Source organism: Topomyia yanbarensis, chromosome 2, assembly GCF_030247195.1.
Source record: "Topomyia yanbarensis strain Yona2022 chromosome 2, ASM3024719v1, whole genome shotgun sequence".
NCBI classification, from domain to species: Eukaryota; Metazoa; Arthropoda; class Insecta; order Diptera; family Culicidae; genus Topomyia; species Topomyia yanbarensis.
Genome location: NC_080671.1, coordinates 351,748,558 through 351,761,164, shown reverse-complemented (window position 1 = coordinate 351,761,164; position 12,607 = coordinate 351,748,558).

The following is a 12,607-nucleotide window of genomic DNA, read 5'->3' as shown; positions in this document are numbered from 1 at the left end:
TACATGTTGCATTTCGTTCAGTGTTAATTCAACTAAACTAAAGTTCCTGGTGTGATGATCGATTATTATCGGTTCCAAAGCTTTTAGAAGAAAAAACTTCAGCTGATAGGCATAAAACTCTTGACTCCTTCATAGTTTGAGCGCTTGGCTCCTTTAGAAATAAATCTATAGCAGTTATTTCTCGCGATGCTTACGGAATATACTCGGTAGCAAGACTGAAAAGCATTATCTTTTTCAAGACATATTTGAGAATAACAAATCTTCTTTGCAGTAGCATGGGAAAGATTCCATATTTTCCAGGCGATTTGTATGGAGCAAAGCAGTGAACTGCCCCATTTGACCGATTCAGTGGTAACCAATGCGCATTCTAGACCGTTCGAGACCGAATCACCTGAATGAGATCTGTGAGCATTATCCAGCTCAGGATCGATACAACCTGGAAAGTGTGTGTGTGTGTGTGTGTGTGTGTGTGTGTGTGTGTGTGTGTGTGTTGAAGAGACAAATGAGAACCTTATTTTCGTCCGACACCTAAACATCATATCCTTCTTCATGCTTTTAAGCTCATCCCTCCATCAAGGGGTGTATAGTCGATTTAACAGTACAAATCGGACAAGCTTCATCGTAGGATGCTAATATGTATGAGTTTGTCGTATCCACGACGTCACTGAAGTCATCTAGTTTACTAACTGTTGGAAAATATTCATAAAATTTAGTGCTCAAGTTTCCCAAAAAGAGGTCCCAGTTTGTAGATTTAGTATTACGATATGTTACCAAATTAAAGATAACATCAAAATGATCGAAATATATATATATCCGATCAAATATATATATATATATATATATATATATATATATATATATATATATATATATATATATATATATATATATATATATATATATATATATATATATATATATATATATATATATATATATATATATATATATATATATATATATATATATATATATATATATATATATATATATATATATATATATATATATATATATATATATATATATATATATATATATATATATATATATATATATATATATATATATATATTTGATCGGATATAGAAGGTTCAATTACATTTGGAACCTGCCAATTTCGCAGCCCATGCGAAATTCTTTCAGAGCAAAGCGTTATGTCTAACACCTCCTCTTTCCCAGACCTCGCATAAGTTGGTCGGTTCCTCTCATATTAATGTCTGTCTGACTTTGTTGGACTTAATGTCTGCAAGGCAGTCTCGACGGCTGTCATGTGCTAAAGAGCGGAACGCGAAACGTTAAAACAATTTCAAAGTAGGTTTTGTGTACTTATGCACAATGTGGGTTTTTTACCATATTCCTTAGGGAAAATTACCGTGGAAAATTTGTCTCCCATTATCATCGTTTTGTAGCCTGATATTACTGCTACCGCTTGGAAAAGTATAGCATTGGGCATAGTTGTCAATATTCAATCTCAAACTTTGAAGCTCATTTTTCTCGAAATATACTAAATGGCGCTTGTTATAAACTATGAAACAAATTCGTAGCAAATTTACGAATATATTATCTCAGTGTACCAACACCTTTCAGCGAAGCCTTATATTGATGTACATTTTAGTATGTTGTGACAACCGGAAGTCTTGGATCTCAAAATAGGGTCAAATATCGACTTCTGGCACCTATTCGCCAAAACAAAATACTGATTAGAATATAGTGAATTTTGCTAAACCGGATGTCACCATTTCGTTTTTTTTAAATGGCGTCAAACTTCGACCTCGAACAAGACTATTCCGAAAATATTCATATTGTTGAAGTGCGGTTCATAAAGAGTCTTCAAGATCCACCTTTTACATTTTCCCACAAATCTGCATTGTATTAAAAACGGACATGTTCAATTTACGTGGCTTTTTGAATGAACGCGATTTTTACGCAGACTTTTCAATCAACGCAGATTTCCTACAAAAAAAACTACTACTTTATTTTCTAAAAGAAAACGAAATAAATCACCCAACGATTGGAACGTGTTGAATCTACGGTTATCAGTACTAACTTTAAAAATTCCAAAAATCACATCTATTTGATTTTACGAAAGTAATTCGAAAAACTTGTCAATAATTAATTTTCTCCCATTTTATGGAACCTTTTAGTTAAGGTCGAAACTTTTAAAATCCAGATGTAATGGAACAATAATTTAGAACAGTGGAGTAATCAGAAATTCGATTTGGTGGGGGATTTGATGAAAATCGATGATTTTTCGAAAATATTAGAATTTGATAAAGGCTGTAGGTTTGATAAAATAGTCTACAAACAAAAAGATTTGATATAGAGTATCTTCCAAAGCTTTAAATCTAACTTTCTTTTATATTTTTTTTTTAAGTTAAAGAATATGTACTTTTAAAGTGGAATTTATGTTGAAGAACTTTTATTGCGGTTATAATGACATAATTCCGACGCCGTCCTCTTTGAAGGTTTAAAACTTCGAAGAAGTATTCTAACATTAAACATCTCGTACTGTTATATGACCTTACAAAATAAAATAAAATTTTGTTTTGGACGCAGAACGAAAAAAAAAATGACGAAAGATTGGGTTCCCAGGAAATCTCTGGTGAAGAGATTTTTGAAAAAATTGGAACGGGGTATCACAATTTCAAACCAAATTTTGAACTAGGGGTGTTCAATAGGGAAGATATCAATGAAAATGGTCTTCTTAAATTTTCGCATAAAGTCTTACATAAAATGCTTATTACGTCAAAAAAGGAATTTATGCATTTTTTAGCTCAATCGGATCGGACATCATTAAGGGGGTGCGGCGTTTGAATATTGATTTAATTACAGTCGAAAAAATCCAAATGGGAGAGCACATGAAATGTTAAAAATCGAAAAAAAAAATGTTGGAATATGTATAAAAATAGCATGAAACATCAGCATCTAGTGTCAAAACAAAAACAAATCGAAAAGAACCAACGAACTTAAAAATATTTTGAAAAATCCTCGGAGATAAAAAAAAATATTGTAATGCCACATAATTTCAAAATGTATGAACCGTCGAGATCTGACATCAAAGTAAAAAGGTAAGAACTGAAAAAGAAAAAAAATGGAAAAGAAGTGATAAAAAAGCGAAAAAAAGAACGGGACTTCACAGTTTAAAACCAAAGATTTGTGAAATTGAAAAAATAGCATTTTCAGGTGACAATAAGCATTTCTGATCTAATTTTGCCAACGAACTGGGGTTGGGAGCATAACAAATTCAAATGATGGCAGGGGTTAAGGGTTTCAACTATATCATCATGACGAAATTATTGAAAAAAAAAAAAATTGGAAGAAATATCACAGTTTAAAACCAAATATGAAAACATAACATCATCCAGGTGTACATGAATATAGAGATAACTTTAAAATGGGCATTCAAAAAAATATTTGTTTAACTCAAACGGATTGCGGGGTTTAAGTGCTACATTCCGTTGAAACGTATAAAACATGACAAAAATAACTAAGTAGGTCTAAATTCAATACGCGTAATACTCCTATTATACATAGCACCGTGCAAGTAAGCAAAGCGCACATGGTGTCAACGCTGGCTGGCCAATCGATAGGCAGATCGAAGAATTCTACTTTATGTGTGAACATGAACATTTTGGACCATCGAATTTTCCCAACGAACGGGACTTGGGAGCAGACCAAATTTAAATGATGGCAGGGATCTAGGGTTCCAACTAAATTATTATTAAGACATTTTTGAAAGAAATTGGAACGGGACTTAACTGTTTAAAACGGCAGATCTGCGAAATTAAACAATAACGTTTTTAAATGAAAATGAAAATGATAAATTTTCCCAACGAGCAGGGCTTGGGAGCGGAACTGTGAAGTTCCATTCTAATTTTTTCAAACCTTTCTACACAATAATTTAGTTGGAACCCTAAATCCCTGCCATCTTTGAATTTGTTCTGCTCCCAAGCCCAGTTCGATGGGAAAATCCATGAACTTGGGTTTGAGTCCCTAAGATTACATCATTGGCTACATTGGCCGAAGACATGCAATAATTGCCGAAAGTCTGGTCGAAGGCCGTGCAAGAGAGGAAAGAGATATTCGAAAATCAATGTGAGCTGGCCACTTTAGTTTTAAGTCAACAATTACACCAACGTTCTTAACAATCTGCGACAATAGTTTCAAAATTTGTCAAAGAACTGCAACGGATGAGGTTTGGTTGTAATCCTTTGTCGCTTGGAAAGTACCAATGATGTTTTACTTGGATAAACTGATGGTTCAACAGGAAGACACCATTGCTCAACAACACATAAGGCTTCCTGTATCATACCAAAAAAATGTATTAAGGGGTTATATACAAAGTTGTGGTGAAAAATCAGCGAAGTTCGTGATTTTTTTTAAAGTGCTTAATGCAAGTTTTATTTGAAAAAGCGAAAGAATATAATGCTATCAAAGTTCCAAAAAACAAGTTGAACAGAAAAAATTATTGAAGGATGGCGGAGTTATGACCCATCCCCCGAAGCATGTTTTTGGTGGAGGTTTGTGGTGAACGCTCTGTAAGCCGAACCGCTCAACTGAAATCAAAAAACTAAAACGATTATTGAAGAAAAATGTATTGTGGTGTACTTGAACTGATCAGTTCCCCATTAATTTTTTTCTTGCGAAAAAACATCTTGACCAAAAAATTGAGTTTTGTGGTGTTCAAAATTTTAAACAAAAAATCATTGTAAAGAATTGATTTTTTTTATGAAAAAGGATTGAACGATACACAAGAATGTTAATACAAACAATTCAAAAAAAAATAGGAAAATCGGATGAATAGTTTTTGAGATACCTCGTTCACCGAAACGGAACTTTTCAAAAAACTTCATTCTGAGATAATTGCGTTTAAAGTTTTGTGTTAACTGCACTCGTAGAAAAACCAATGCGCTGCAAACGGCTGTAATTTAAAATCTAGTGCTCTGATGTGGATGAAATTTCGCGGAGATATTTTTCAAAGTATGTACTTTTAGAATACTCCATATTTTTTTTGAATTCTTGAGTTCAAACTCAGTATATAACCCTTTGTTGTTTCGTACAGAATTATTGGCAACCGTAATGAGCAACATTGCCTTTTGCATGTTATTGGTGCTAACGGGCGTAAAATTATGCCAATTTCTCTAGCCCTTCTGGCAACCCAGTTTATGATGATAGCCTTCGTGCCTCGATCTGTCGGGATCGTCAGTTCAGTCCAGATCGTACCTGCATGCGTACAGGAATAAATAATTTATCTCCCCAAAAGTGACTGTGATCAATAAAATAATTACTTAAGTCAAAGAGATTGTGCTAAATAAATTTCTGTCCAAAGTAGATATTTGTGCAACTTAATTGTGATTTAAAAGGTGTGTATTCCACTGATCGGAAACCAAGTACCTTGCCCGCTGTACTGCGCTTTGCTTGCTGGTTTTACTGCGATCGCCTTTGTGCCGCTTTCTTCTACCGTCGACCCGATGGTGTGCCGGGTGAGTGCAGTTGGACTGATGCAACTAGGGTGACGATCCCAATAGCTGCCATCATCACGCCGGAACGATTCTGGTGAGGATTGAAAGTAACACAACGTAGGGTCCCGGTAAGCGCCATCACCCTTTAATACAAATATATGACAATCATCGGCAAAACCTTATGTTGGAAATACCAGCTCATTAAAATTCCCCAGCACCACTTTGATGACATCTGCAAATACTCAGTCGCCTTCTCTATACTTGTCTTAATGATGGTCTAAGATATCGGTTGCTAAGCATTGCATGTATCCAGTTCGTGATATATGGCTTCGTACTGTTTCAAAAATGAATTCAGATGCCACGTCGTCAATAACGCCTTCAATATCAAGATAAACTCATGAGCTGGATTGTTTTTTGTGAAAAAAAAACTTTTTCAGTGTTGTAGATGACATTGCGTTTAATAAATAATTAAATTAATAAATAAATAAATAAATAAATAAACAAATAAATAAATAAATAAATAAATAAATAAATAAATAAAAAATAAATAAATAAATAAATAAATAAATAAATAAATAGATAAATAAAAAAATAAATAAATAAATAAATAAATAAATAACTAAATAACCCTCATAAACTGCGTCTGACGGGTCATTCATTATTATCTTGTTGGTGCACACTTACGTGTCATCATCGTGCTTGCTATCTTCATGTTCACTATCAGATTTTCCTCCTTCTTTCTTGTCCTTATGGGTCATGAGTGTGAACTTTTCTCAATGATGGCACCGGCTATTAATTTTAAGGTAATTGACGAATATTTTACAGGTGTCAATTTTATATGAACAGCTGCCACAAATTTGGCAACTGTTTCTGGTTCAGGTAATGGTATCGTATAATGTGGATTGGAATTCGATTCCGTTAATGAGATTCCGTGTTATTATGAGCTACGACCAGGGGCGGATCCAGAAAAAAATTTCGGAGGTGGTCTGAAATTTTGATTTTGAAATATTCAGTGTATAATACGTAATATCTAATAACCTCAAATAAGTTTTGGTGGTTAAATCAGATTTAGAATGATTTTGAGCTTAGAACGAATTTAAAATAGAAATTACTTTAAGATTTCTTAACAAATTAAAAAATTTCGGAGGGGGTCCGGACCCCCAGGACCCTCTCTCTGGATCCGCCACTGGCTACAACCCCATAAAAAGTCCATGAATATGGTCCATTTAAAATTTATCGACCATTAAAACACTATAAAATTGACCCAACAATCCACAGATACACCAACATTTGGTGTTGACATGGGATCTACCGGACCATGGTGACGATGTTTTCATGGGTTGATCCCATTACAACACTATCAAAATACCATATAGTGAGGGTGAATCCGACCATGATCATGAGGGTAATATGGGCTTTTCTTTTGCTTGGGTTTACTCAGCGATTTCTGAATAGGGCAGTTTGTAATATCCCGTCTTTTAACAGAACTGGCACATAGTATTTTGGTTAAAAATGAACTTAGAAATCATTTAGCCTAGATACTATCACGTTTTGTTTTGTACTGCAGGATCCTCTCACAACACTATTTGAAACGCCCGTAACTAGTTCCAACATGTACCTTTCGTAATGGATTCCATCTCTGAATCTTCCATCGTCCACAGGTATGGGGATTTTGATTTTCATACACCACTAGGGTTCGCAGTACCGACCCTTTTTGGCGAGACCCGGTACTACGATACTGAAGCCCTCAGTATCGGTAGTACCGGTAAAGTACTGGTACACGAATATTTTTTAAAAAAAATTGGAAAAAGTGAAATTGAATACTCCAACTGATGACCTTATTCTCAGATGATTGATTTGTGCTGATCAAAAAAACATGTTTATTGTTTTAGTTGATTCGGAATGGCGTAACTCATTTCAGCAGAAAATATTTTCTTATGCGGCATCTTTTTTTATTTCGAAATCTAGGCCACTTTGAAATCAATTTCCTCTCTTGATTTTCTGTAAATTGGATTCGACCTGCATACCAAGGCTCCTTGCTTTCCTGTAAACTGTGGAGTTTTGCTGAATTTTCCGATCACCAATAATTATAAATCGCCCCATTTGGAGTCTAAAACTGTTAGCTACTAAATCGCTGTTCGTTCTTTTATAAATAAAGGTTTAAGAGCAAACCAAAGACATGACTTAGACCATAGTTTTATTACGCGCCACCCAGTGCATAATGGAAACCAATCAGAATGTCGCCAATAAAAAAAATCATAGCAAATTTTAACGTCTCTTACTCTAGATGTGAATATTTTGAACTTTAGTACAAGATCGTTAATGTTTAATTTGGACAAAATAAAGCAGAAATTTAAACACACCGTTCAGTACAACGGGAGCTAGTTATGTTTAACTTATAGAAGGTAATTAATATAATTAAAAGTCATATTGCTGACCGATATTTTTAAACAGGTGCACCTAGAGAATCCACATATTTTTCAAAGAAAAATTGTATGGTACCGAAAATACCGGTACTGGCTTTTGTTCAGTACCGGTATTACGGTACCAAAAATGGGTCGGTATTCCCGGGATTTTCGGTACCTGTATTACCGGTACCACAACCCTATACACAACCACGTGTTTTAAGATGTAAAACGAATGATTTCGTCTGGGTCAATTTGTTGATCGTTACCTGAACTGGATGAAGGTGACACTCACTTGTCTAAGCTCCATTTTCACCTTCTTCAAGTGTTCCATGCTCTGTCTTAAGTGAAAATATTGGAAGTTAATAGCCCCCAAAATCAGCCAGAGCACCACTTCTTGCTTCTACGATTCACTCATTTCTTCAGATCACTACGGCAAGAATTTATGTCAGTGTAACAGTTTCTTTTGTTCGTCAAACAAGGCACACGATATAAAAGTAACTGTTTTGTCGTTCGCTTCGCACTGACTCGGGCAGGAGCAGAAAACATACCAGGTATCGTAACCGTTATGTTTGGTGATTGGAAATAGCAATCTTCATAAATATGTACAAACCAAATGAAGTACAATTTTTTTCAAGTTCGCCGAAATACATGTTTTCCCCGTCTGACTACCTGCCGGAATACAAGTAAAATAAAAATACTTGTGATTTAATATATTGCAACAAGCTGCATTTAAAATAAGGGTGATAACTGATTCCATCGTTGAACGAAAGTAAGATTTGAGGGTTCGAAAACAGGTTACGTAGATCAAACACTCAAAATGTCTGATCGTCCAGCATATTATTTTTCTTGACTTGATAAAAAGTTTCTGTAACTGACAAGTTTTCCTTCTGCTTATAAATAAACAACAAATTACAAGTTACAAATATTTCTAATATTTTTCTAGTCTTCTAATTAGGAATCAATATAACACATAATATAGAATTATAGAATAAAAAGTAGTTCATATTTAACACAGCTAAAAGTGCCCTTTTGAAACTGTTTTTTTTTCAGTTTTGCATTCAAACTGGGCGCTTTATGTGTGCTTTAGCGTAAATTAATTTTTTTAAATTTTTCTTCGCGTGTTTGTGAGCTCAATATTTGCAGAAGAGATGGAAACCCGATAAATATATATAAAAAAATCGAACAAAATTTGTTTATTATCGAAAATGATGATGATGGTCCCACCTCATACCCCCACAAAGGTGTGAGCTGAACGATTTATCTAGAAGATAATTAATATTTTAAATCATGACAAGACAGGTTAACAAAAAAAACGGACTGGTTCAATTTACAGACATAGCCTTTCCTTCAAAAGAACGTAACCAGATATATTTCGAATATTCCATCAACAACCAGGGTCCATCAAGAAAATTTCCATTCCGGGAAGATACTTGATAGAATCGGGAATTGAACCCAATAGCTTCCATTTCTGATAATTCTCTGTAAGACTCCTCCCGCCTGACCAAGACATCGGTACTACCACCTGCTAAGGTGAGAAGTGACGAGCCTAGTGGCAGTGCAGAGTCTAATCGAGTTATATCATCCACATCAGGCCCCTTTATTGAAAGTTGCGTACCACTAACCCAAGGCAATCCAGGGATATTCCTTTCCGGGAATACCCTGGATTGATCAGGAATTGAACCCGATATCTTGTTTTATCAGAAGAAATCACCAAGCCCCCCACTCAACGAACCAACTCCGTTATTGCCGCTATGGCAGCAATAACCGAGATTAACTCTATTGTCGAGCAAAGCCAGCAAAGCAACTCCATCATCAAATCAGACCCTGATCACAACAAAAGTCTAAAAGCTTCGATTCAACCCGATGAGCTTTTAGTGCTGGTCACCATGTTCGATTTCAAGTTAGTCTCCATCTGCTTAGCGCGCGCGTGGCTCAGACTTTTGTAGACATCTCATTATTTTTTAATAACTTTAATAAACAAGTAACAAAAATCCATCATCATCATAGCGAATATAATAACTTAGTGTGACTAAATGCACATAATAGAAGAGAAAAGAAATACAATCTTCGTGGTATTACATAGTTATTCAAATAACTCCAAAATATAAAAATTCAAAAAATCTGTCTACAAAGCAGATTTTACGTGTGAAATACATAGTGTTTTGAACTCCGCTAATGTTGCCGCACGTTTAATATGTCTAGGCATCGAATTGAAAAAACTTATTCCTTTGTACAACAAGGAGTTCTGTGATCTACTAAATAAAAAGTTTGGTGTTCTTGCATCAGACGCGTTTCTAGTGTTGTACCTATGCACATCACTTCCTCTTTCAATTCGATCACACAAATATCGAGGTAGCATTCCATTAATAATTTTAAAAATGAACACCATTGTTAAGTAATAAATTCTTTGCTTCACAGAGAGCCATTGTAATGCGCTTAGCTTGAAACTAGAGGAAGTGTATCTATTACATTTTAAAATTAATCGCATGATTCTATTTTGCAATCGCTGTAACCTCAATATTTGTGTTTGATTGGCAAGAAACAAAATGGACGGGCAGAAGTTAATATGTGGTGAAACAATAGATTTATATAATAAAATTTTACTACTAATTGTTAAATCATTTTTCAGACGACACAATATACCATACTTTTTAGCAATCTTTTTGATGACATTGTCGATGTGAGACTTAAAGGTTAACTTATCATCAATGATTATTCCAAGATATTTTAATTCACTAACGCGATCAATAGTCTCACCATTTATTTCAACGTTAACGTCAGGCCTAGTATTAGCCGAAGAGATAATCATATATTTAGTTTTAGCAACATTTAACTTTAATTGTTTAAATTTTAACCAACGAGCAAGGGAATGCAAATCTTCGTTCAAATGCGCCACGGCTTCATCTATATCCTTAGCTGCAATGAACAGAACAGTGTCGTCAGCAAACAAATTTAAGTCACAAAATCGTAAAACTCGCCTAATGTCATTTATATACATAATAAATAAAATAGGACCCAAGACACTACCTTGCGGCACTCCAAGAGGATTGTCGAGAGGACTAGATACAAAATCGTTAAAACTAGTTTTCTGAGTTCTATCACATAAATAGTTTTCAAACCACTTATGTGCTATCCCTCCGATACCAAATCGCTCTAAAGTTTTCAAAAGTAAAGGTCTCGAAATTGTCTCAAAAGCGCGTTTCAGATCCAAAAATACAGCAAATATAGTCTCTTTAACCTCGATTTTCTCTTTCCATTTTGCTAACACTAGATTCAAAGCGGTTTCGCAAGAGTGTCCCTCTCGGTATCCCGATTGCTCCGGAATTAGCAAATTATTATTATTCAAATAACTCATCAGCTGGCCCTTAACAACAAGTTCTAAAATTTTCTCTAATGTGTGCAACATGAAAATTATCGATCACCTCTAAAAGGTAGTGCTGCAGACACATACTATTGAATTCTTCTGTTGCGGATGTTTATTCTTGTGCTCGAGCTTCTCTTATTGGATATCGGTATCTTGAAATCAAACACCTGCTTGCTGTTTTATCACATTTGTCACGCCTTAAAAGTTTTGCTAAACAGCCGTTAAAATAGTTTAAAGGTTTACTTAATTAAACTAGCGCACAGAAGAATCTACCAACTGCGTTGAGTATTATGTCTGCTCGTTTTCTCTTAAATTCAAACAACGACGTAGAAAGTCATTGCTGGAACGTTGTAAGAGCTAAGAATGCTCTAAAAGCTTCATATAATACGCGTCGGTGGTTTTCTAAGTTAATTACTCCTCATAAACCCCTTCAACACCCCTTCGCTAACAATTCTCAACTAAATGTGAGGAAAGGCACTACTTTGAATCCCAGCTAAAGAACAAGCTGCCTTTTAATAGTGTGCAGGAAAACATTGCACCAATTAGCGCAAAACTGCAGCCAGCTTATTAACGTTTCCTGCTGCCTGCAATCCGGATGACTCTAAAGCAACAAACTACAAGCGAGCACCTTCAAAGGAATAACCACAAAAAACCCCATCATCATCTTCAATAATCACTCGGCATGCATAAACATAAACCACTCTCAGCACCCCCGTTTCCTCCAGGGGGCGTCGTAATCCAAAACCAGACAACGTAATTACACGCGTCTACAGGCGGCCACCACCGAAAAGCCAAAAAGAACAGATGTTCTCCACCAACGCCTTCTCTCCCCACCACCATCGTTGCATATGTGTGAGAAGGCCATGATTCACCCAAGCGTGATCCAATCACGCCCCCTCCCCCACACAACAAGCCTATGCCACCAAGGTAGTACTATAATGCAATCCGAAAACTTCCCCCCCCCCGCAACCGATTCAACCGGAAAGCTTTGATTTCGTTGCTTCACGGTTCCTTTAATGTCAATCCAATCTTCGTCGAAACAGGCTGCAGGTTGCAATCAAATAGGTACGTATTAAATATCAACTTGCCTTCACACGAATCGGCCGGATTGCAGCAGATTGGTCCGGTTAACTGGACACCCCGTCGTAGCCCACGTTAGTCCACGCTAGCAGCTACGCGCCGATGGGGCAGCTTTGGAGTGCGTCTGTTCTTCGGCTGCTGGAATCAATTACGGTGGTAGTGATGATGATAGTAGTACTAGTACTAGTAGTAGTAGTAGTAGCAACCGCTACAGTAAAAACTCGCTTATGTTTAGTAGCTTTTTTTTCAATCACTGATTATTTTTATTTATTATTCCCCACTCTAATTTC